Here is a 26,175-nt window from a genome sequence, read left to right on the forward strand (position 1 = left end):
GAGTGATTTACTCGGTCTCGATCCGGGGAAGTTTTTCATTCTTTTTAAATCTTGTGCAGGACAGGACTTTCCCCCACCCACCCCCCAAAAAACAAAGATCCCCCGCCCCTTCCTCCATCCATCCATCCATCCACGGTTCCCCACCCACCCCCCCCAAAAAACAAAGATCCCCCGCCCCTTCCTCCATCCATCCATCCATCCATCCATCCATCCACGGTTCCCCACCCACCCACCCCCCAAAAAACAAAGATCCCCCGCCCCTTCCTCCATCCATCCACGGTTCCCCACCCACCCACCCCCCAAAAAACAAAGATCCCCCGCCCCTTCCTCCATCCATCCATCCATCCACGGTTCCCCACCCACCCACCCCCCAAAAAACAAAGATCCCCCGCCCCTTCCTCCATCCATCCATCCATCCACGGTTCCCCACCCACCCACCCCCCAAAAAACAAAGATCCCCCACCCCTTCCTCCATCCATCCATCCATCCATCCACGGTTCCCCACCCACCCACCCCCCAAAAAACAAAGATCCCCCGCCCCTTCCTCCATCCATCCATCCATCCACGGTTCCCCACCCACCCGTTGTTGTTGTTGTTGTTGTTAGCTGCGAAGTCGTGTCCGACCCATCGCGACCCTATGGACAACATTCCTATGGACAACATTCCACCCACCCACCCCCCAAAAAACAAAGATCCCCCGCCCCTTCCTCCATCCTCCCACGGTTTGCAGTAGGGGGAGAAGCTAATGGGATTTTAAGGGAAATTCCCAATGGATTTTTTTTTTCCCCGCCCAAATTAAAGCCACAAACTTGCAAGGGTGGACTTGTAACTGCATGCGGAGGAAAGGGTCCTGAGATGGGGGTCTTCAAAACTTGGCCCTTTGATGACTCGTGGACTTCAACTCCCAGAATTCCTCAGCCCAAGTATGCTGGCTAAGGAATTCTGGGAGTTGAAGTCCACAAGTCATCAAAGGGCCAAGTTTGAAGACCCCCCCCCCCCCTAGTTAAAGGATCGTGGGCTGTGTAGTCTCTCAACGACTAGAGGGCGCCGGCAGGGGCAAAGCCGAGGATCAGCCTTGACTCTTCTTGCCATCTCATCCCTTGCAAATCCGAGAAGGGAAAGATTTCAAAGGGGGGGTGGAAACAAGGATCCTGGACGGGGCCGGTTTACTTAAAAAAAACCGGGAGGGCATCGGCGCTGTTTCCTCGCCCTCCGCCGAGAAGAGCGGCTTGCCCGCAGCTGCTGTGCCTTTTAAGAGCCGCCCGGCGCGCAGGCAGCTCGGACTGGGGAAGCTAAAGCGGCTTTTGCAAAGCCAGGCAGGCGCTTCTCGCTTTCTTCCGCCTCCCTTGGCTGGCATCTTCTCCGGGCCAGCCGGAGATGGAGGAGGAACGACTCGTCGGGCCGTGACACGGGAGTCTCTTTTTTTCGCGGGGACCGTTTTTGCACGCTCGGAAAGGACGCGGGATCAGCCGGGTGATCGACTCGCGACAGGCCTTTGCCCATTCATTTTGGCGGGAGGCCTGGGGACTCCCTCGCTGTGTTTCGTAGCTGTGTTTTTTGGAGACAGGTCGGAATCTGATTTCGGGCCGGCTCAACGGGACACGGGGAAATCGAGGCACGGGGTACACGATTCTTGTATTCACGTGATGTGGCGTTACCGAGGATGGTAGGGTGAGTTCACACAACACATTGTGTATAGGGTGGGTGGCCGGTTAAGTAGTTCCTGGTATGGTTAAGATTGGTGACGGAGGGATTTTTCTGTAAACAGGTACTCCTCGATTTACAGCAGTTTGTCTAATTTTAATTTTAACGGGGTTTTTTAATTTGTTCAGGGATGGATGTAATTTTTTAAATTGTTTTTAACTCTTCTATTTTTCGTTTTAATCACCCTGTAAACTGCCCTGAGTCCTTCGGAAAAGGGCGGTATATAAATATAAATAAATAAATAAATAAAAAATAGTGACTGCTTGAAGTTACAGCAGCACTGAAAAAAAGGGACTTATGAATGTTTTTCGCACTTAACAACCATCCCTGTAGTCATGTGATTAAAATTCAGATGCTTGGCAAGTGATTCACACTAGTATTTATGACAGTTGCAGCAGGATGGCTCAGCTTGGAAACCTCTCCCTTTCTCCTCAGCATGGCTGGCTCAGGAATTCTGGGAGTTGAGTCCATGAGTCATAAATTTATTTATTTATTTTTATTTATTTTAATTCCATTTATATCCCACCCTTCTCCGAAGACTCAGGGCGGCTTACAAGCTTAGCAGTAGCCTTCATTCTATGTATATGCCTGCTTATTAGGGCTTTCACACACACCCCAAGCGGCATTATTACAAAGTCAGCTTAATTGCCCCCAACAATCTGGGTCCTCATTTTACCTACCTCGGAAGGATGGAAGGCTGAGTCAACCTTGAGCCTGGTGGGATGCGAACCTGCACTAATTGCAGGCAGCTGGTGTTACTTAAGGAGGCATTAGCCCTCTGCTCCACCAAGGCTCATAAAAAGGTTCCACCAAGGCTCATAAATGAGCCGAGGTTGTCTACCCCTGCCCAGGGTCACGTGATCTCCTCTTGCAACCTTCTGACCAGCAAAGTCAATGGGAAGTCAGATTCACTTAACAGCTGTGTTACTAATTTAACAACTGCAGTGATCCACTTAACAGCTGTGGCAAGAAAGGTCATAAAATGGGGCAAAACTCATTTAACAAATGTCTCGCTTAGCAACATAAATGTTGGGCTCTATTCTGGTCGTAAATCAAAGGGCTACCTGTATTGGTGAAAGACTTGGATGGAAGTTGGCCAATGACATTTGAGCTTAGGGAGTTATTGAGCCAGCATGCCTGGTGTGTGATGCCAGGTGTCATAGAAGGGGGTAATTGTGTAGTGTGTGTTTCAGTTACAGTTAACTGTAGTGCTAGAACCTCTGTAGGAACTGTTTCCTTTGTAATTAAGTTAGCTATTGCGGTAGCTAACTCTTGGATTTTGCCATGTCATGAATCAGCCTTCATTAAAGCACATTTTCTTTGTTTTCCATCTCAGTCATTCTAAAGGTTGGCTGACTTTGTCATGCAATCTTAGGAAACAGGAAGAATAAATAAATGCAGCACTTTTTATATCTACAAACAGATGTTTGACCTGGTAAATGATTGCCTCATTGACATTTGCAGTGTAAGATTACGAGGAGGTTGTGATCTGGTAATTCTTTGATGGGGTGGGGGAAAATCTGATATTTGGAACCAGGTCAGGAAGTGACTACAGTCTAGGAAAAAGAGACATGCAAAGTTTTCAAATGTCTCATTTCAAAAACCACAAGAGCAAAACTACTGTAGATTTTTTTTTAAAAAAAGTCCCACACGTGGAGCCCAGAGCTTCCATGCTATTGAGGGGAGACATAGATTGTGTGCATACCTAGAACAGTTCATTTGCCTTGCTTTAGCATGTGTGAGGCCAACTATTACGGTAATAAATTATGATTTGGCACAGTGGTTCTCAAACTGTGGTCCGGGGACCCCAGGGGGACCTATAAAGTTATCACAGGGGGTCTGTGAAGGCTTGAAAAAATGGTATGAATAAATCTTGAGTGAAGTCTTGGTGGTCTGTGGCCCCCAAAGGAATTTAAAAGCAGGTCCATGGTTGATTTAGTGTATTGTACATAAGCAGTTGTGACACATTTAGAATAGGTAGTCCTCGACTTACAATCCCAATTGAGCCCAAAATTTCTGTTGCTAAGTGAGACAGTTGTTAAGTGAGTTTTGCTTCATTTTACGACCTTTCTTGCCACCGTTGTTAAGTGAATCACTGCAGTTGTTAAGTTAGTAACATGGATGTTAAGTGAATCTGACTTCCCCATTGACTTTGCTTGTCAGAAGGGTGCAAATGTTGATCACATGACCACTGCGACTGAGTCAGTTGCCAAGATTCTGAATTTTGATCACGTGATCATGGAGATGCTGCAACAGTTGTTAAGTGTGAAAAACGGTCATACATCACTTTTTTTCCAGTGCCATTGTAACTTTGAACAGTCATTAAATGAAGTGTTGTGAATTGAGGGCTACCTGTATATCATAGCTTGTGTATTTTGAGTACCCAACTTGGCGTAGTTCATCTTTCATACTTTAATAATGTGAAGTTTTGTTTTATTATATTGTGTGAACTGAGTCATCATGTTTATAAACCAGGGTTCTAGCTTAGAGCAAAATATGACTGCCATTCTCACAGATTTGTAAGAGAGAATGTTGTAAGGGTAGAAAATAGAAAAGCACAGTAAAGAGTATTTGTGTAGCTAGATTTAGCTATATTTGTGTTTCCTTTTTTATCTGATGCCTTTTCTTTTGCTTAATAGTAGCCTTGGTGGAGCAGTGGGCTAATGCCTCCTTAAGTAACACCAGCTGCCTGCAATTAGTGCAGGTTCGCATCCCACCCGGCTCAAGGTTGACTCAGCCTTCCATCCTTCCGAGGTAGGTAAAATGAGGACCCAGATTGTTGGGGGCAATTAAGCTGACTTTGTAATAATGCCGCTTGGGGGGGTGTATGAAAGCCCTAATAAGCAGGCATATACATAGAATGAAGGCTACTGCTAAGCTTGTAAGCCGCCCTGAGTCTTCGGAGAAGGGCGGGATATAAATGGAATTAAAATAAAAATAAAATAAAATATTCTTTACTCTTTTTCTACAGTTCACATAACATTGCTAATGCTGAAAGGGTACAGTAGAATGGGAGGATGCATATTTTTGAGCACGTGCTCAGCTCAGCAGATTATCTTCTTTAGCAGAATTAAAATTTCAGGTTTATTTTTAAAAACCCCCAAACCCAGCTTTTTACTTTTTCTGAAACTGAAGAGAATAATTATTTTTATTTTATTTATTTTTATTTTAATCCCATTTATATCCTGCCCTTCTCCGAAGACTCAGGGCGGCTTACAATCTAAGTACAAATCAAATGTGCTTAGCAATAGCCTTCATTCTATGTATATGCCTGCTTATTATTATTAGGGCTTTCGCCCCCCCCCCAAGCAGCATTATTACAAAGTCAGATTATTGCCCCCAACAATCTGGGTCCTCATTTTACCTACCTCGGAAGGATGGAAGGCTGAGTCAACCTTGAGCCTGGTGGGATGCGAACCTGCAATAATTGCAAGCAGCTGGTGTTACTTAAGGAGGCATTAGCCCACTGCTCCATAGAGTGTGCCTTGTCTAAGTTTAATTTAACCGTGTTTACAAGTTTGATTTGCTGGGCACACAAGGTCACAAACTGTGGTGCAGCCAGAATTGCACTTCATACATTGCTGCGGTTGCAATTAATGTTAGCTTAACAACCACTTCTGCTGTTTTAAACCTTTTCACTCGTGCCACTGTATGAATGAAGCCTAAGTGGAAGCTGGGTAGTCCTTGACTTACGACCACAATTGAGTCCAAAATTTCTGTTAAGCGAGACAGATGTTAAGTGAGGTTTGTCCCATTTTACGACAATTCTTGCCACAGCGGTTAAGTGAATCTCTGCATTTGTTAAGTTAGTATCGCTAATCTGGCTTCCCCCTTGACTTTGCTTGTCAGAAGGTCTTGGAAGGGGGATCGCATGACTTCGGAACACCCCAACCGTCATAGCTATGAGTCAGTTGCCAAGCATCTGACTTTGGATCATGTGACAGTGGATATGCTATAATAGTGTGGAAAAAAATGTCACTTTTTCAGTCCTGTTGTAATTTCAAGCAGTCACTAAACAAAATGTTGCATGTAGAGGACTATTTGCATTTCAGCTGCTCTCCTTGGTAAGATAAGCAGAACAGAACAGCCCCTTATGGCAGTAATAAGTTGTCTCTCGAACTGGTGGTTGAGAAACACATTTGTGTGTAAAACATTTGGGATTTAGAGAATCTAGAGCAGATCCCTGAGCCTGTTGTTCCCCAGGCACATGGGAATATTTTGGTAGCCAGGATCTCTTATTGAGATAGGTGGACCCACAAATTGAATTAATATATAAACAACCACATCTGGCTGGGGATGATGGCATTGGTATTGCCATGTATTAGAAGAACGCCATGTCAGGGAAGTCAATGTAGGCCAGGTGTTTTCCAGGAGAGTAAATACCAAATAAATGTTTATATCAATCTCATTGGATCACTCTGAGGAATCCAGCAGGCTTCCTCTTTCTGTGGTCTCCTTGCCCTAGTTTGCATATGATGACTGGATTCATCATGGATTAGGATTTTGGCTTGTTTAGTGTTTGCATGAAGCAGCCATCACAGTTCAGGAAGATGTTTAGTTTATGCTTATTTATAGCACTTACAGTCACTAATTCCTATTTAAGAGTACCAAACTTGTTGAATAGTCATGCCATAACTGAGCAGGGAAACAATGGCTCACCTTCACATCCTGTGACATCAAAATATTTAACCAACTGTTTAGTACAGAAAGGTTGGAAGAGATTTCAGGGATTAGGGAAATGGTTATAATAATAGTGTGACTGTGCTCTTTTAAGGTGAAGTATATAAAATAAAGGGACGCGGTGGCTCAGTGGGTTAGGACGCTGAGCTTGTCGATTGGAAGGTCGGCAGTTTGGCGGGTCGAATCCCGAGTGCTGCGTAACAGAGTGAGCGCCTGTTACTCGTCCCAGCTTCTGCCAACCTAGCAGTTCGAAAGCACGTAAAAATGCAAGTAGAAAAATAGGGACCACTACAGTGGGAAGGTAACAGCGTTCCGTGCGCCTTTGGCGTCTAGTCATGCCGGCCACATGACCACGGAGACGTCCTCGGACAAGCGCTGGCTCTTCGGCTTTGAAACGGAGATGAGCACCGGCCCCTAGAGTCGGAAACGACTAGCACGCATGTGCGGGGGAAACTTTACCTTTACTTTACCTATATAAAATAAAGAAGGGACGTTGTGGCTCAGTGGGTTAGGAGGCTGAGCTTGTCGATCAGATGGTCAGCAGTTTGGCGGGTCGAATCCCGACTGCCGTATAACAGAGTGAGCGCCTGTTACTCGTTCCAGCTTATGCCAACCTAGCAGTTCGAAAGCACGTAAAAATGCAAGTAGAAAAATAGGGACCACTACGGTGGGAAGGTAACAGCGTTCCGTGCGCCTTTGGCGTCTAGTCATGCCGGCCACATAACCACAGAGATGTCCTCGGACAAGCGCTGGCTCTTCGGCTTTGAAACGGAGATGAGCACTGGCCCCTAGAGTTGGAAACGACTAGCACGTATGTGCGGGGGAACCTTTACCTTTACCTTATATAAAATAAAAACCAACAAAAATCCAACAAAAAAAATCTAGTAGCCAAACCAGTACACAAAGGTTAACAATGAAGACAAAGACAACAGCGTGCATCTTTCAAACAGTGCCCTGTGATACAACAGAATCCATATAAATCCTGTAATTAAAATATTAACTCAGGAACTGACAAGATATTAATAGGGTGGGATATCCAGGCCCTGGATTAACTCACTAATCCAGTGTTTCTGAATCTCAGCAGATGTATGCTGAGATGTATGCTGGTTGGGGAATTCTGGGAATTAGAAGAACAGAAGAACAGAGTTGGAAAGGGTTTTGGAGGTCTTCTAGTCCAACCCCCTGCTCAGGCAGGAAACCTTATACCATTTCAGACAAATGGTTGTCCAATCTCTTCTTAAAAACTTCCAGTGTTGGAGCATTCACAATTCCTGGGGGCAAATCGTTCCACTGATTAATTTTTCTCACTGTCTGGAAATTTCTCCTTAGTTCTAGGTTGCTTCTCTTCTTGATTAGTTTCCATCCATTGTTCCTTATCCTGCCTTCAGGTGCTTTGGAGAATAGCTTGATCCCCTCTTCTTTGTAGCATCCTCTGAGATATTGGAACACTGCTCTCATGTCACCGCAAGTTCTTCTCTTCATTAAACTAGACATACAGTTGCAAGAAAAAGTATGTGAACCCTTTGGGATTACGTGGAGTTTTGCATGAATTGGCCATAAAATGCGCTCTAAACGTCATGTAAGTCACAACAATAGAAAAATACAGTCTGCTTAAAATAATACTACACAAACATTAGCTGTTGTCATGTTTTAATTGAACATAAGATGGAAACATTCACAGTGCAGGGTGGAAAAAGTATGTGAACCCCTAGCCTAATGACTTCTCCAAGAGCTAATTGGAGCCAGGAGTGAGCCAACCTTGATTCCAATCAGTGTGATGATATTGGATGTGTTGATGACAGCCGTCCTGCCCTTTAAAAACACACACCTGTTTTGGGTTTACTGGTCTCAAGAAGCACTGTCTGATGTGAACCATGCCTTGCAGAAAAGAGCTCTCAGAAGACCTACGATCAAAAATTGTTGACTTGCATGAAGCTGGAAAGGGTTACAAAAGTATCTCCAAAAGCCTTGATGTTCATGTGTCCACGGTAAGACAGACTGTCTACAAATGGAGAAAGTTTAGCACTGTTGCTACTCTACCTAGGCGTGGTCGTCCTGTAAAAATGACTGCAAGAGCACAGCGCATAATGCTTAATGAGGTAAAGAAGAATCCTAGAGTGTCAGCTAAAGACCTACAGAAATCTCTGGCACATGGTAACATTTTTGTTGACACATCTACAATAAGGAAAACATTAAACAAGAATGGAGTACATGGGAGGACACCACGGAGGAAGCCATTGCTGTCCAAAAAAAATATTGCAGCACGTTTGAAGTTTGCAAAAGAGCACCTGGATGTTCCACAGCACTACTGGCAAAATATACTGTGGACAGATGAAACCAAAATTGAGTTGTTTGGGAAAAACACACACCACTATGTGTGGAGAAAAAAAGGCACAGCACACCAACATCAAAACCTCATCCCCACTGTAAAACATGGTGGAGGGAGCATCATGGTTTGGGGCTGCTTTGCTGCCTCAGGGCCTGGACGGATTGTTGTCATTGATGGGAAAATGAATTCCAGAGTTTATCAGGACATTTTGCAGGAAAACGTACGACCATCTGTCTGCCAACTGAAGCTCTGCAGAGGATGGGTGATGCAACAGGACAATGACCCAAAGCATACGAGTAATTCAACAAAACAATGGCTTCAACAGAACAGAATACGCCTTCTGGAGTGGTCCAGTCAGAGTCCTGACCTCAACCCGATTGAAATGCTGTGGCATGACCTTAAGAGAGCGATTCACACCAGACATCCCAAGAATATTGCTACACTGAAACAGTTTTGTGAAGAGGAGTTGTCCAAAATTACTCCAGATCGTTGTGCAAGTCTGATCTGCAACTACAGGAAACGTTTGGTTGAGGTTATTGCTGCCAAAGGAGGGTCAACCAGTTATTAAGTCCAAAGGTTCACATACTTTTTCCACCCTGCACTGTGAATGTTTCCACCTTATGTTCAATTAAAACATGACAACAGCTAATGTTTGTGTCGTATTATTTTAAGCAGACTGTGTTTTTCTATTGTTGTGACTTACATGACGTTTAGAGCGCATTTTATGGCCAATTCATGCAAAACTCCACGTAATCCCAAAGGGTTCACATACTTTTTCTTGCAACTGTACCCATATTGCTGTCTATATGAATACAAAGTGATCAGGGATTAGGTGTGCAAAGGTGTAGGTGTGTAGTCCATCTTTTGGACAAAGGCTTTATTCACTGGCACTTGGGTAATGGAAATCTTTCCACAGATTTATTTGTTGTGATAACTTGTGGTTGGCTTGATGTGGTTGAACAAGCTATAAGTTCAGAATTACAAGCCACAATGCCTGGATTTACCCCAAGTCAAAGCAACAGCATTATGATTGACATTTAATTTCTTTCTTTCTTGTATAATGATATGAACAGCAAAGTCCAGCTATAATTAGTTTCATTAGTCAGAATCATGACACTAAGAGGCTAAGCATAAAACAATTGAATAGATAACATACATTGATAGGTATTATGTAAAATATTTCAAAACTAAAACATATTAAAGTACCAGTATTAGCTAAGGGATTATTTTTGTAGCAATAGTTAAGAAGTTGGCTGTTACCACTGTAACTTTATAATTTTTGTCCAAAAGTAACATTTTAACATTTTCAGATGGCAACATTAGATACTGACTTTAAAAGGATTGAGGTTACAATCTAAAAATTATCTGAAAATAAGCTTGTTTGAAGTTTCTTTATGAGGAGACATGCAGAAGATTGTACTGTTAAATATTTCAGCTTTTTGTATCTGTTCCCAGGCATTTTTTATTCTTATATTTCTAAGTAACCTAAAATACATTTTTCTTGTCCATTTTTTATTCATGATCCTCGGCACAGTGCAGTTCTGTTTTCAGTACAATTATTTGCTATTAATGTTTGGACTATAATACTAAGCATATATTCATGTACTTTCTTTAGAGGAAGGGAATTGAACAGACCTATTTTTTTTATTGAATACTGATATATTTTAATAAGCATTTTATTCTTGTGGTTTCTGGCTATACTATAATGGTGTAGAATGTCAAGATAAAATGGGTTTCATTAATAACAGAAAATATGATACTGGAAATGATTAGCAATAATGGCAATAAATATTATATTCTCTTTATGTGCATAGCATACTTTTTGACATTTCTTTATCCTTTCTGTCTACCCTTTGTATTATTGCATTTCTCTCTCTTTTTAAAACATTTTTATAATCTGAAACTATTCAGTGATAGGTTTCACACATAGCACTAAACTCCAGTTTAACCATCATTAAACAAGTTGACTTGCTTGGAATGATAAAGTGACAAGCAAGTCAGATTTAACCATGAACCAGGTCACAATTTAAAATACTACTAAACCTACAGAGGAAGTCCTCAAGTTACAACCATCATGAACCGTGGTGGCGCAGTGTTTAGAGTGCAATATTTCAGGCTAATTCTGCCGACTGCCAGGAGTTCGATCCTGACCAGCTCTAGGTTGACTCAGGCTTCCATCCTTCCGAGGTCAGTAAGATGAGGACCCAGATTGTTGGGGGAGGGGGCAATGTGCTGACTGTAGGCTGCTTAGAGAGGGCTGTAAAGCACTGTGAAGCAGTATATAAGTCTAAATGCTAGGTACTATTGCTATCTTTGGAACCAGAATTTCAGTTGCTAAGCAAGGGGGATTGTGCCTGATTTTATGATCTTTTTTAAATCACATTTGTAAATCTAGTCATTGCAGTTGCTAAGTGAATCATGCAATTGTTAAGTAAATCTGGCCTCCCCCATTGACTTTGCTTGTCAGAAGTTAATAATAATAATAATAATAATAATAATAGTAATAATAGTAATAGTAATAATAGTAATAGTAATAATAGTAATAATAGTAATAATAATAATAATAATGATAGTAATAATAATAATAATAATAATAATAATAATAATAATAATAATAATAATAATAATAAAGTTGGAAGGGACCTTGGAGGTCATCTAGTCCAACCCCCTGCTCAGGCAGGAAACCCTATACCATTTCAGACAAATGGCTGTCCAGTCTCTTCTTAAAAACCTCCTGTGTTGGAGCATTCACCACCTCTGGAGGCAGGTTATTCCACTGGTTAATTGTTCTAACTGTCAGGAAGTTTCTCCTTAGTTCTAGGTTGCTTCTCTCCTTGACTAGTTTCCATCCGTTGCTTCTTGTCCTGCTTTCAGGTGCTTTGGAGAATAGCTTGGCTCCCTCTTCTTTGTGGTAGCCCCTGAGATAGTTGGGTAGGACGGTCACAAAGAGTGACCATATGACAAGGGGGGATGCTACGATGGGTGTAACTGTGAAGACAGGGTTGTAAGTAAAAAAAAATTCAGTGCTGTTGTAACTTCACATGGTTGTTAAATGAATGGTTGTAAGTCAAGGACTACCTGTATAAAAATACAGATTATCTTAACTCCATAACCAGAACTTCTTATCTCTGTGGTGGCAAACCTATGGCACGCGTGTCACAGGTGGCACGCAGAGCCCTCTCTGTGGGCACGCGCGCTGTTGCCCCAGTCCTAGGCCTTCAGCTGGGTTTTATAAAACCTTTTCGCTTTAGGCCTCCACCGCCGTGTGCAGAAAAAAAAGAAAGATTCAATCAATCAATTTCAATCTCGCGGGGAAAAAAAAGATCTCGCAAAGTTGGAATTGATTGATTGAACTTTTTAGTCCCACCCAATCTGCCGTTACCACTGCAGCCACGCCCACCCGGCACCCGACTATACATGTGGGTTTTGGGTTGCAGTTTGGGCACTCGGTATCTAAAAGGTTCGCCATCACTGTCCTATCTACATCCTCATTTCGTATTGTCACCTACTCCTAAAAGCAGATCCAGACAAGCTCCCAACTTCCAAACTTGCAGAATAGATTTAGTAGAGTTGTAAGCTTGTGGGAACAGGGAAAATTTCCCTTTGCCAATGCAACTAACAGACATCATAGGGACTATTCAGATTTCCCCCACACAATGTTTTCTGTTATACTGTATGTCCATGTAAGTAGGTCGACTTTATTAAATCAGCAGTTTTAATTATTTCATTGATGCAACTTATCTGTCATCAAAATCCACACAGCTGGACTGTAAAGCAGCTTCCATCACAAGTTCTGGGTGGCTTGTTATCAGCAGTAGTTACCTAATATAATTGCTTGCACAAGTCAACCAATCTGTTTGAGAGTTGTGAAAGGCACCAGATAAAGGGGAAGCCATGCAAATACAACACTGCTTGCTGAGATCGTTGTATCAGTGAAAGGCAAGCAATAGTTTTTATTGAACAAATAATACTTCAAGAACTTATTGAACTAATGTTGTAGTAATGTAGAAATCAGTATTCAACTAGAGGGGAATAATATGTGCATATGTGGTGTTTTTATGTATCTTTTTTAATGTTTAGTTTGTTTTGTATTTTTTGTCTTTTGTCTTTTTTATTATTCAATTAATGTGTGTGTGTGTGTGTGTGTGTGTGTGTGTGTGTGAAAAAGCACTATAGCAGGAGAACATTCTTCACTAGCCAGGCAAGGTAGTAGTCTGTAGTTAATTTAGAGGAATGTTTCTCAACCTTGACAACTTTTAAGATGCATGGACTTCAACTCCCAGAATTCCCAGTCAACCATATTAGCTGGGAAATTCTGGGACTTAAAAGTCCAAGCAAATTGAGAAACACTAGCTTAGAGTATTGTGTGAGTTTAACCTGCTTGTGGGAGGGGTGAACAATAATTTGTTTAGCATGTATAATCTTATGATTTGTGATAAAATCATGATTAAATCACAATCTTATGATTTGTGATTACAACTTAGCATATTGTTGAAACATAGTTTACAAAGGCCTAGCCAGGAGAAGCAGGGTTTGAAATCAAGTTGTATGTGGAACGGGTGACCTACATGGTCCACAAAAGAAAAGATGAAAGGGAAGTTATCATCGGAGGAAATAGAACAGTAGTCTTGTCAAGGGCAAGATTGGAATCATGGGTGAAATAAAAGGGAATCAGATTTGAGTAAAATATCCGATTGGTAGAAGCTGTTCAGTAAGGCTTCCAGCTGCCACAGGTGATTTTTAAGTAGAAACAAAATGTCTGCTTCTCAGGAGTATCTCAACTGCATCCTGCGTTATAAATCCTGTATTCAGCAATTGGTTGGCCTAAGTTGACTTCTCTGGCCTTGTTCAGTTGCGTCTCCTTAAATCCACTTCACGTTTGTTTTCACCTGGTAAGCTTTATTTGCTTAACATTTGAGCAGGTCGTACCTGATCATCGTGAGTCACTTTACAGCTCTCCGTCATCCTGGGTTAGTAGAGGTTTTGCTTGCCTCTTGACACCCTTGTAAATTTTGTTGCTGTAGAGTTGGACAGTAAGTTAACTTGAAGTTGAGTCATGAGTTGACAACTTGCCCGCGTTCCTCCTCCAGCAAGAAGAAGAAGAAGGAAGGATGATGGCCAAACTGAATTACTTGTCATGTTGAAACAGCCCCAATTCTCCTATGCAGCTAGGCATGTCCAACTTATGAGGCTGAGTTAAGAAATACTCTTTGAAGACCTACTCTTTTGCAAAACAGAAAAAAATATATATATGGTACTTGCACCACATATGCATATGAAGCAGATAAACAATGTCTCTTACACCATCCAGTTCTTGCATTACCGTAATTCTTGCAACTATCTTAATAGTTATTTCATGAAGGGAAGAGAGGATCTGAAGGAGAAGAACTGGGCCATGCCATGCTGGATTGAATTTACGCAGGTCCTGATTCCGATAGAGGTCAGAAGCTTCTACTTTTAGACTGTTGTTTGCTTATGGGGGAATTAAAATAAAAAACACCCCCACAAACAGAGAACAACTTTGCAAGGAATTGCTGGTGTAGAAAGAAGCAGCAGAGGAGTCATATTTGGGATGCTTGTGTCCTGCTTGCAAGTTAAGTATTTCCTCCCCCGCCCCTCCCCGCCCTCTATAGTGGTACAAATAAGAACTCCTTCAAGCTGTACTTAACTCCTGGTAGCTTCATGGACATATTTGTACAACATTTTTTTTGTCAACAATACAGAAATGCTGCCACCTGTTGATACCCTACAGCAGGGCTTTTCACCCAATGTACCACTTTTAGGATATGGTAGCAACATCCTAGTACCACCAGTCGCCTAGCAAGGTGTCAAAAACTTGATGAGGAAAATAGAAAAAAAGGGAAAAAGTGATGAAGTACAGGTAGTCCTCGATTTACAACAGTTCGCTTAGTGACTGTTCGAAGTTACAATGGCCCTGAAAAAAGTGCCCCACCAGCCACAGCCGAGCAAGACACCTGCCTGCCCACCCGGCGGCGCTCTTCCTCCTGTCCGAGGTTTTCATTGTTGTGAGAATTTCTGTTGAGGATTGGCAGCAGGGGTGGGGTAGGGGTGCTTGGTTTTTATTCCCCCCCATCTGCTGGGTGGTTACAGCAGGTTTTGGTCACTTCACATGACCCTGGGACACTGTGGCCATCATAGATATGAATCAGTTGCCAAGCATCTGAATGTAAATCAAAAGACCCTGGAGATGCTGCAACATTCCAGATGATTGGCGCTTCTTCTGGGCTCAGAAGTGCCAGGATCAGCGCCAAGCTCCAGCTAGAGCCTGGCATTGATCATGGCACTTCCATTGAGCCCTGACAGCCCTGCAGCTCCAGCCGTCTGTCGCTCTGGCTTGTGCGGTGCTGCCACCGGTTCAGCTCATTCCCCTCCCCCACTACCACTTTTGTAGGATGGTCATGTACCACCTGCCAGGTGCCAATGTACCACATGTGGTACCCGTACCACTGGTTGAAAAGCCCTGACCTATAGATCAGAGGTGTCTAGAGCTTCAGGATGAAAAAAAATTCCAATCCAAAGTATCCTGCTCCAGCCTAAGCTGTTCTGACGTGCCAGAAATATTCCAACATCTTTGTCTGGAAGCAAGGGAAGTTTATAAACCAGAGTTTGAAATTCAAAGTCTTTTGTAGATCTACCTTTTAACAGAACTATTTGAACCTTGAGTCATAAAATCGTGGCCTGATTATCCTGTCCTTCAAGATGTGTCAGTCACTATTCCTCCAAATAAAACAGAACCATAAGCCAGAAATAAGTTGTCTTTCATAGCTCCTCTCTCAGTTTTGCCAGAAAAAGATTTCCTGGTCTGAAGCAGTACAATTCATACTGTCCCACCCGAGTTTTATCACCTCATTCTTGTATCTGTGGATCCTTCTCTAGATATTTTGGAATCTGTCCTCCTGTGAGCAAAGTCATGACTGATAGTAAATATATGCTTTGCAATGAATGAGACGTTCTCTGGAACAATCTGTTTTCTCCAGTATGATAATAAAGAGTTTCTTTGAGAACTGTGGTCAGTCAAGCTTCAGAACTGAAATAGTTGAATTCATGATCTAGCAATAGCATAAAACCAGTTTGCACGGCAGCAGTTCGTCACAGGATTCCCAGATCAGTGGAGGTGAAATGGATCCTTTACTGCAATCTTCTACAATCCAGGTAGTCCTCCAATTACGACCATAAGGAAGTCTGTTCATTAGGGTTTGTGAGTTGTGACATTTGTCAAGCAGTTCACCATGAAACCAGACCCATTTTCACAACCTTCTTTTGTGGTGTCTGTTAAGTAAACATTATAGCCTTAAAGTGAACACTGCGGTCATTACGCAAACCTATTGTTTTCTGGGGGAATTTTTGCCGGAAACCAGAAGTAAGTGCTGATTTTTGGCAAAAATCGCAGTCTTGTGACTGTGTGATGCTGCAAACAGCCAAAAATGCTGGCCAATTCAGCACCCAAATTGCAGTCACATGATTCAGGAATGGCCATTGTAACTTTGGAACCAGGTCCTGGGGAGATCCATCATAAGTTTGAATGGTTGCTAAGTGCCGGGTCATAAATTGAGGACTTATTTATATGCAGAAAAAAAAATAAAACCATCCTTGAGAAGGTGTTATCCAATTTTCCCATAACAACCTCCAGAGATGGAGAGCTCACAGCCTCTAGATCAGGGTTAGGCAACCTTGGCTCTTTTATGACTCGTGGACTTCAACTCCCAGAATTCCTGAGCCAGCCATGTCCACGAGTCATAAAAGAGCCAAGGTTGCCTAACTCTGATCTAGAGTGATTGCTCCATTGCTTGAAAGTTTTTACCACCAGGATGATTTTCCTTATACAGTATTTAACTAAAAACTAGGTTGCTGCAACTTATCATTTCTGCTCCTAATTGTTCTGGCAATAGAAAATAGCTCCTGCTCATCTTCTATGTGGCGCCATTTAATGGGCCTGAGCGCTAATATTGGATCCCTCCTGTATTTCTGCTCAATGTTTTTCCTCCTTACTTTTCTCCCTGTTGAGAACATCTGGTTCCTCTTAGCTCAATCTTCCAAATTATACAGATTAGAACTGCAATCTTGTTCTGGGGTTTGGCTGGACTCTCCAACGTTGGCTAGACTCTCCAATCCAATGACAAATGCGATAAGCAGCTATCAAATCTCTCCCTCAAGTCATTCATAAAAATATTGAATTCTACTGGCTCCAAGACAGGACTCCGCTGATTAACTGTTTTCCAACCCAGTATAGACCCAGTGCTATTGAGGATCTGATTGTAGTTAGCCCACCAGTTGTGGGTCTACCTGAATGTAGTGTCATCCAAATTGCACTTGTCAGTGAGAACTTCAAGTGGAATCTTGTCAAAAGCTTTGGTGCAATCAAGGGGAGGTGATTTATTTTTATTTTGCCTTTATTATTTGTTTATAAATAACTCAAGGAGGCAGACATTACCTAACACAGGGCTTCTCAACCAGTGGTACGGGTACCACCTGTGGTACATTGGCACCTGGCAGGTGGTACGCGACCATCCTAGAAAAGTGGTAGCGGGGGAGGGGAATGAGCTGAACTGGTGGCAGCACCACACAAGCCTGAGCAAGAGATGGCTGGAGCTGCAGGGCTGTCAGGGCTCAGTGAAAGCGCCAGGATCACTGATGCTTTTCAGCTGATTGGCGCTTCTTCGGGGCTGTCAGGGCTCAGTGGAAGCGCCAGGATCAGCGCCGGGCTTCAGCTGGAGCTCAGCACTGATCCTGGTGCTTCTGCTGAGCCCAGAAGAAGTGCCGACCACCTGGAATATTGCAACATCTCCAAGGTCTTGTGATTTACATTCAGATGCTTGGCAACTGATTCATATTTATGACGGACACAGTGTCCCAGAGTCATGTGAAGTGACCAAAACCTGCTGCAACCACCCAGCAGAGGGGGGGGGATAAAAACCAAACACCCACCCCTGCTGCCAATCCTCAACAGAAATGCTCACAACAATGAAAACCTCGGACAGGAGGAAGAGCGCCACTGGGCGGGCAGGCAGGTGTCTTGCTCTGCTGTGGCTTGGGGGGGGCACTTTTTTCAGTGCCATTGTAACTTCGAACAGTCACTAAGTGAACAGTTGTCAGTCGAGGACTACCTGTACTTTATCACTTTTTTCCTTTATTTTATTTTTTTTGGTCATCAAATTTTTGACACCTTGCTAGGCGACTGGTGGTACTCAGATGTTGCCGCCATATCCTAAAAGTGGCCCAATGAGTGAAAAGGTCGAAAAGGCCTAATCTAATAGACATCCTCTTTGGTTTATAACCATAACTCAGCCCACCATTTGTTAAGCAAGGCAGTTGTTAAGTGGGTTTGCTTGTCGAAAGCCAGTTAGAAAGGCTACAAATGGTGATGGCATGACCCCCGGGGGCAGTGTAACTATCTTAAGTACACGCCTGTTGCCAAGTGCACAGATGTTGATTAGGTGACCACGGGGAGGCTGCAACAGTTGCCAGTGTGAAAACCAGTCATACGTCACCTTTTCCAGTGCCGTTGTAACTTTAAATGGTCACTAAATGAATGGCTGTAAGTTGAGGACTACCTGTACTTCTTCCTTCTCCTATTTTCCCCAGAGTAACAACCCTGTGAGGCAGGGAGAGAGAGAGAGAGAGAGAGAGAGAGAGAGAGAGAGAGAGAGAGAGGGAGAGAGAGAGAGAGGGAGAGAGAGAGAGAGAGAGAGAGACTGGCTGAAAGTCACCAAGCTAGATTTTACGGCTAAGGTGGGACTAGAACTCACAGTCTCCTGGTTTCTAGCCTGGTGCCTTCCCCTGTCCACCAAAGTGACTACCTTGTCAGAGAAGATTTATCTCCCATGACTTGCTTTCCGACAAAGCCATGCTGGCATTTAGCAATGGCAGCGTTGCCTGCAGTAGATAAAAGCAGAAAGTCATGAGACAGGTGAATCCTTTGGTATACTCCGGGATATCACATCTCAGCGCTGTAGTAAAAAAATAAAATCTATCAGTTCAACTGATGGTGTAGCTATTACATCAGCAATTTATTATTCATTGATTTTTTTAACTATTTTATTAGGTTTAGGAGCTGCCCTGACGCTGAAGTAACTCTGGGTGGCTTCTTAAAACGTGATTTAAAAAAAACACATTACAAAATAGATAAACAAGATGGGATTCACCCACTCAGTACAGACCACGTCGTACAGAAATTTAATTTAATTTAATTTAATAACATTTATATACCGCCCTTCTCCCTGAGGACTCAGGGCGGTTCACAGGGCAGAATAAAATAGTGAATACAAACATTAAAAAAGATTAAACAAATTGCCCTAATTAAAACAGTATAAATACAACACTAAAAACCCCCAGAAAAGTTAAAAAAACAAAAATAAAATAACCCCAACACTCCCCCTCAGGCTAGGCCGGCTTGTACAAACAGAAATGTCTTAAGATCGCGACGAAAGGAGCGAAGATCGGGCGCCATCCGGAGCTCAACCGGTAGCTGATTCCACAGCTCCGGAGCGCCCACAGAGAAGGATCTCCCCCTGGGGGCCACCAATCGACATTCTCTGATCGGTGGCACCCTGAGGAGGCCCTCTCTGTGGGAACGCACAGGGCGCAGGGAGCTTGATGCCGGCAGCAGATGTTCCCTGAGGTACTCCGGCCCCATGCCATGGAGTGCTTTAAATACCGTTACCAGTACCTTGAATCTCACCCGGAAGACAACTGGCAACCAATGCAGCTCACGGAGCAGAGGCGTAACGTGGGAGTATCGGGAGACTCCCAACACCACTCTCGCGGCTGCATTCTGTACCAGTTGGAGCTTCCGAGTAGTCCTCAAGGGCAGCCCCATGTAGAGAGCGTTGCAGTAGTCCAGACGAGAGGACACGAGCGCATGAGTGACCGTGCATAAATCGTCCCGGCTAAGATAGGGCCGCAACTGACGCACCAGGCGAACCTGTGCGAAGGCCCCCCTAGTCACGGCTCCTATATGGTCTTCCAAAGTGAGCCGTGAATCTAGGAGGACCCCCAAGTTGCGAGCCCTATCTACGGGGGGTAATAGTTCACCCCCCATAACTAGAGGTGGAATGTCCGAATAAACCCGGGACGAAGGTATGCAAAGCCACTCAGTCTTGTCGGGGTTGAGCTGGAGTCTGTTCCTCCCCATCCAGACCCGAACCGCCTCCAGGCAACGGGACATCACGTTGAGGGCATCACTGGGGTGGTTTGGGGTCGAAAAGAAAAGTTGGGTATCATCAGCGTACTGATGGTACCCAACTCCAAAGCCACGAATGATCTCACCCAGCGGCTTCATGTAGATGTTGAACAGGAGAGGCGAGAGGACCGACCCCTGAGGAACTCCACAAATGAGAGACCTCGCGGTCGACCTCTGCCCCCCTGCCAACACCGACTGCGAACGTCCCAAGAGATAGGAGGAGAACCACTGTAAAACTGTGCCTCCCACTCCCAATCCCCTGAGACGCCGCAGCAAGATACCATGGTCGATGGTATCGAAAGCCGCCGAGAGGTCTAATAGGACTAGGACAGAGGAATGCCCCCTGTCCCGAGCCCTCCAGAGATCATTCACCAGCGCGACCAATGCCGTCTCCGTGCTGTACCCGGGCCTGAAACCCGATTGGTACGGGTCTAGATAATCCGCTTCATCCAGGACCAAAGGGAGCTCATGCGCCACCACACTCTCAACAACCTTCGCAAGAAAGCGAAGGTTGGAGACAGGACGAAAGTTGTTCAATACAGCCGGGTCCAGGGCAGGCTTCTTGAGGAGAGGCCTCACCACCGCCTCCTTCAAGACGGCGGGGAAGATACCCTCACTCAAAGAGGCCGATATAACTGCCTGGAACCAGCTGCGTGTCCTCTCCCGGGCTGCATAAACCAGCCAGGAAGGGCACGGGTCCAGTAAACATGTGGTGGTGCTCAGCCTCCCCATGATCCTGTCCACTTCCTCCGGAGTTACAGAATCAAACTCCTCCCAGATGATATCGACAAGACCACCCGTGTCCTGATCGTCAGACTCTGCCCAGTCAGAGTCCAAACCGGTCCGAATCCGAGCGATTTTGTCCGACAGATGTTGGTTAAACTCCTCGGCACGTCCCTGCAAGGGATCCTCCCTCACCTCCTGATTTAGGAGGGAGCGAGTCACCCTAAACAGGGCGGCCGGGCGATTATCTGCGGACGCAATAAGGGTGGCGAAGTGGTTAGACCTCGCCTCCCTAATTGCAGCGAGATAAGACCTAATATAGGCTCTTAGTCGCAATCGGTCGGGTTCGGATCGGCTGGACCTCCAACCGCTCTCTAGGCCCCGTCTCCGACGCTTCATCTCCCGGAGCTCCGCAGAGAACCATGGAGCCCGACGGGATCTGCGCCGGGTCAGGGGCCGCAAGGGTACAACTCGGTCAAGAGCCTCAGTGGCCGTCCTTTCCCAGGCCTCCACTAGGGCCTCGGCCGAGCTGTGAGTGAGGGAGGCAGGTGGGGACCCCAGCGTCGCCTGGAACCTTTGGGGATCCATTAAGCGTCTGGGGCGGTACCATTTGAGTGGTTCCAAACCCCCACGGCGGGGGGTGGCAAAACGGAAGACCAGCCGCAGGAGATGATGATCTCCTCCAACAAACAAACAAAAACATGAGAAGTGCTATGTTGGACTGGATCCAAGGAACTCTTAAACTATTAAGCAGCGGTTTAGCAAAGATTCCACTCTGGTTGGAAATAGGCACCACCCTGATTTGTTTATTCGATCTATGCCTGGTCCTTGATTTTGATCGACTAAAGGCACTTGTACATGATATAGAATTCAGAATGTCAGAACTGAAATGGACCCTACAGGTCTCCTAGTCCAGGGGTCCCCAACCCTGTTCTGTGGAGCGGTACTGGGCTGCGGCATGCCGGCAACTGGGCCACGCAAACAAGCAAAGCCCCATCCATGGGATGCAGGCAACAGACAAAACCACACCCACTCTGGTCCACGCAACAGCCTCTCTCCATGGAACCGGTACCTGGTGCCCAAAGGTTTGGGGAACCACTCTTCTAGTCCAACCCCCTGCTCAAGCAAGAGACCCTTTACTATTTCTGACAAGTGGCTGTCCAGTCTCCCACCTCCGTTGTGTTTTTCCATCACAATGACCTTGGGCAGAGAGAAAAACAACAACAAAGTCACCCAAACAACTTTCCTGTCTAAGCAGGGGTGTCAAACTCAATTTCATTGAGGGCCGCATCAGCATTGCGGTTGCCCTCAGGGGGCCGGGTGGGTATGGCCTGGGTGGGCATGGCCTACTGGGTGGGCGTGTGTGTATGGCCTACTGGGTGGGCATGGCCAGCTCTACATCGTTCGCATCAAGGGTGCCTATGGGGGCCTGGGCAGGAGTGGGACAGATCTGAGGGTCTCTGGCAGAAGGAGGGTCTCTGGGCCAGGGCCAAGGCAGTGGGGGCCGTTCCCTCACTGTTTCCAGGATGGCTTCACGGGCCACATGAAACCATTTCGCGGGCCGGATCCAGCCCCCGGGCCTTGTGTTTGACATGTCTGGTCTAGAGGAAGAGTAAAAGACACACTCTCCCAGTTTGGTGTCATCTTAACCACAACACCACACTGCCTCTGATACAGTTCTCAGATGTTTTCCATTGAAAGGTGTTATTTCTCACCAATAATTCCATGATGGTCATTGCATCAGATTTGTACATAGGTAGTCCTTGACTTACAACCATTCGTTTACTAACCGTTTGAAGTTACAATGGCACTGAAAAATAATGACTTATAACTATTTTTCACACTTACGACTGTTGCAGCATCCCCATGGTCCCATGATTGAAATCCAGACATTCGGCACCTGGTGTGTATTTATGATGGTTGCAGTGTCCCAGCGTCATGTGATCCTCCTTTGTGACCTTCTGACAAGCAAAGTCAACGGGGAAGCCACATTCACTTAACAACCACGTTACTGACTTAAGAGCTGCAGTGATTCACTTAACAACAGTGGCAAGAAAGGTCGTAAAATGGGGCAAAATTCACTTAACAAATGTCTCCCTTAGCAACTTTGGGCTCAATTGTGGGCATACATCGAGGACTCCCTATAGTGGATTATTGATAGATTTGGTTTGTCACTCTTTGAATTAGATTTTTAGTAAGGGAGGACAAAAGAGAGGAATTTTGAACAATGTCTTAGGAATTGTTTTAGGATGTAATTTCCCCGGTCTTTTTTCTTTAATATCACATCAGTTCTTGATCCAGTTATATGGATGTATGTTTTCATGTTAGTTTGAGAGTAACATAGACTTAATGGAATAAAACTCACTTAACAACTCTCTTACTTAGCAATGAAAATTTTGGGTTGTAAGTCAAAGACTACCTGTATTGAGATTGAGGAGGAGGAGGAGGAGAGGGAGGGTGTCAGGACCCACCCCAATCCATCTCTTAGGAAAACAAAAACTCTTGGAGTCAGTTCTAGTCCAAAAGGAATCTTTACTAGGACATGCTTGGTTGTGGAAACACAAGACAGGACTTGGTATTGTTTTACAGATTGAAACTTTATAAAGAGTTCCCGGTTCAACCCCCTTCCCTCAACCCCATTTGGTCAGCCCCCCATCATTTTTCTTCGTGTCATCCCTTTCATGGGAAAAAGGGAACTTCGAATCTTTATGGTTATTGCCTTCTTCCTCTACAGATTCAAATGGAGACACAGGCCAGATGCCTTCTTCTCTAACCCACCCTTTTGTTCCCCCAGTTCAAAAGGTTTCCCTTGGTCTTTGAAATAACCTAAGGCAGGCTGAATCCACATGTGCTCCTCCTTCCTCGGGAGATGGCAGAATCCATGGGGGGCGGAAATAATGTTTTAAACATACATTTATGAATGTGATATAAATGGATTCTGACAGAGGGCTTGTTACTGACATAATATACTAACCTTTTAGTCTCCTTCCTTGGATCACCAACTACGTAGTCCCCGCCAGTGGCGTAGCGTGGGTTGTCAGCACCCGGGGCAAGGCAAGTAATTTGCACCCCCTAACCCGTGAAAATACTGATGTAATTAAAGTAAAATGCATCTAATGCGCCCCCCCCAGATGTTGTGGCCGGTGCGGCCGGCCCCCCCTGCATCCCCCACGCTACGCCACTGGTCCCCACACCTGGGACCTGAACTATTTAGGAATTTTCCAAAGTAAAAGAGTTTTACCCATGCAGGAAATTATGCTGACCTCACCTTTTCTTCAGTGGGGAGATGTAACTTCACCTGGAATTTTAGATGGGGGTGCACAGGTTCCTCCGTTTCTTCAGTATAAATGCTTGAGGCTCCATTTTAACCAGGATTCCCAGGCCAGGATGTTGTTCAGTGCATGATGCTTGCCTAAAAGTCAGTATTGGATCCTGACAAAGGTAGAAACTAAGGATTTGAGGGAATAGCTTAATTGCCAGAAATAAGATGGGACTGAGATCTACAAACTCAGCCAAGATGATGGAATGGGGAGAGCCAGATTCTAATCCAGTGTTTCTCAACCTTTGGCAACTTTAAGATGTGTGGATTTCAACTCCCAGAATTCTGGGAGTTGAAGTCCACACATCTTAAAAGTTGCCAAGGTTGAAGAATAGTGCTCCAGAGCAGGGGCCTTCAAACTTGGCCACTTTTATGACTTGTGGACTTCAACTCCCAGAATTCCTCAGCCAGCGTTCCTGGCTGAAGAATTCTGGGAGTTGAAGTCCACAAGCCATAAACGGGCCAAGTTTGAAGACCCCTGCTCTAGTCTAATCCCTTTCACTCAGGGAAACTCTCCAGGTGGATTTGTGCCCATCACCCTTAGACCAACCTACCAATTTTGTTGTTGTGGGTAAGAAACACAGGTCCTTACTGATGCTTTGATGTAAATATCTACCAAATGATAATAGTAGAGCTAGTATTTGGTCTCTGAAGAACGAGCTATCTAAGCTAATGGAGTAACACAGAATTGGAGCGGATGCAAAATTACCCCAAATTGAGCAAGCATGAATTCTCAGGGGACAGAGTTGTACAAATGTTATCCCCAGTCCTAGCTTTCCATGGATGAACTAAAGAGAATAAGACATCTAGTTTCTTCTCCTTTATGCCAGTCCATGCCTCTCTCAGGAGAGGAAATGGATGTTTGTCCTTTTAAATTCCTTCATGGAGTTATTCCTAACCAGCTTTGTTTTGACAAATAGATGATGGTTGGTCTCACTTGAGTGAGTCACAGCATCATCCAGGCTTTACTGAAAAGATATCAGGTAGTCCTTGACATACGACAACTGGGATCAGAATTTCTATTGCAAAGCAAGGCAGTTGCTGAGTAAAAAAAAGCTGATTTTATGAGCTTTTTTGCAACACTGTTAGACGAATCATTGCCGTCGTTAAGTGAATCAAATGGTTGTTCAGTGAATCCAGCTTTCTCCATTGACTTTGCCTGTCAAAAGCCGGCTGGGAAGGTTGCAAATGATAATCATGTGACACACAAACACCCTCCTCTCAGGATGCGGCAGCTATCCTAAACGCATGCCGGTTGCCAAGTTCTTAAATTATGATCATGTGACCAGAAATGCTGCAATGGTATTAAGCAAGAGAGCCAATCACGAATTGCTTTTTTCAGTGCTGTCGCAACTTTGAACAGTTGCTAAAATAAATAAATGCAATAAAATAAATAAAATGAATGCTTGTAAGCCAAGGATTTATTTATTTATTTATTTATTTGTTTCGATTTATATACCGCCCTTTTCCCGAGGGACTCAGGGCAGTTTACAGGGCAGATTAACACAGTGCAATGTACAAATTAAAATAAAATTAAATTAATAGCCCCAAAAGAGTTTAAAATTTAAAATTTAAAACCTTAAAACCCCTCAGTCCAGGCCAGCTAACTCAAATAGCCAAGTAACTCCCTTATTATTGTTATAGGGACGTGGTGGCTCAGTGGGTTAGCTTGTCGACCAGAAGGTCGGCAGTTTGGCAGGTCGAATCCTGAGTGCCGCATAACAGAGTGAGCGCCTGTTACTCGTCCAAGCTTCTGCCAACCTAGCAGTTCGAAAGCACGTAAAAAATGCAAGTAGAAAAATAGGGACCACTACGGTGGGAAGGCAACAGCGTTCCGTGCGCCTTTGGCGTCTAGTCATGCCGGCCACATGACCACGGAGGTGTCCTTGGAGAAGCGCTGGCTCTTCGGCTTTGAAACAAAGATGAGCACCGGCCCCTAGAGTCGGAAACGACTAGCACGCATGTGCGGGGGAACCTTTACCTTTACCTTTACCTATTACTGTTATAGTTGGATGTGGGGAAATGACCATTGTCATGTTCCTTCAGATTACCTTCAGGGATGTGTTTCTTTCTGGCTGATAATATTTCTTGGCTGATAGACAGAATACTAATAATTACACATCTGTAATAATACTCCCCACATGCGCTGGATGTCATATTCATAGAAAAGGCCACTGTGTTTGGAGGGTGCCACTTTGGGGAAGAGCACACCCCCAAATG

The 26,175-nt window shown here is 44.5% G+C and overlaps 1 protein-coding gene across 3 annotated transcripts in view; it reads left to right on the forward strand.

Annotated features, from left to right (window-relative positions):
• The first annotated feature begins 1,222 nt into the window (after window positions 1-1,222).
• PPT2 (palmitoyl-protein thioesterase 2) overlaps window positions 1,223-26,175 on the forward strand; it is a 68,981-nt gene continuing 44,028 nt past the window's right edge. For 2 of the 3 annotated variants that reach the window (XM_083355678.1, XM_083355680.1), the window contains exon 1: window positions 1,223-1,671. The gene's annotated coding sequence lies outside the window, so the exon portion shown is untranslated. The remainder of the gene's footprint in view (window positions 1,672-26,175) is intronic. The other variant, XM_083355679.1, reaches the window with a different exon arrangement.

The sequence above is a fragment of the Vipera ursinii genome (genome assembly GCF_947247035.1).
Source record: "Vipera ursinii genome assembly, chromosome: 2".
NCBI classification, from domain to species: Eukaryota; Metazoa; Chordata; class Lepidosauria; order Squamata; family Viperidae; genus Vipera; species Vipera ursinii.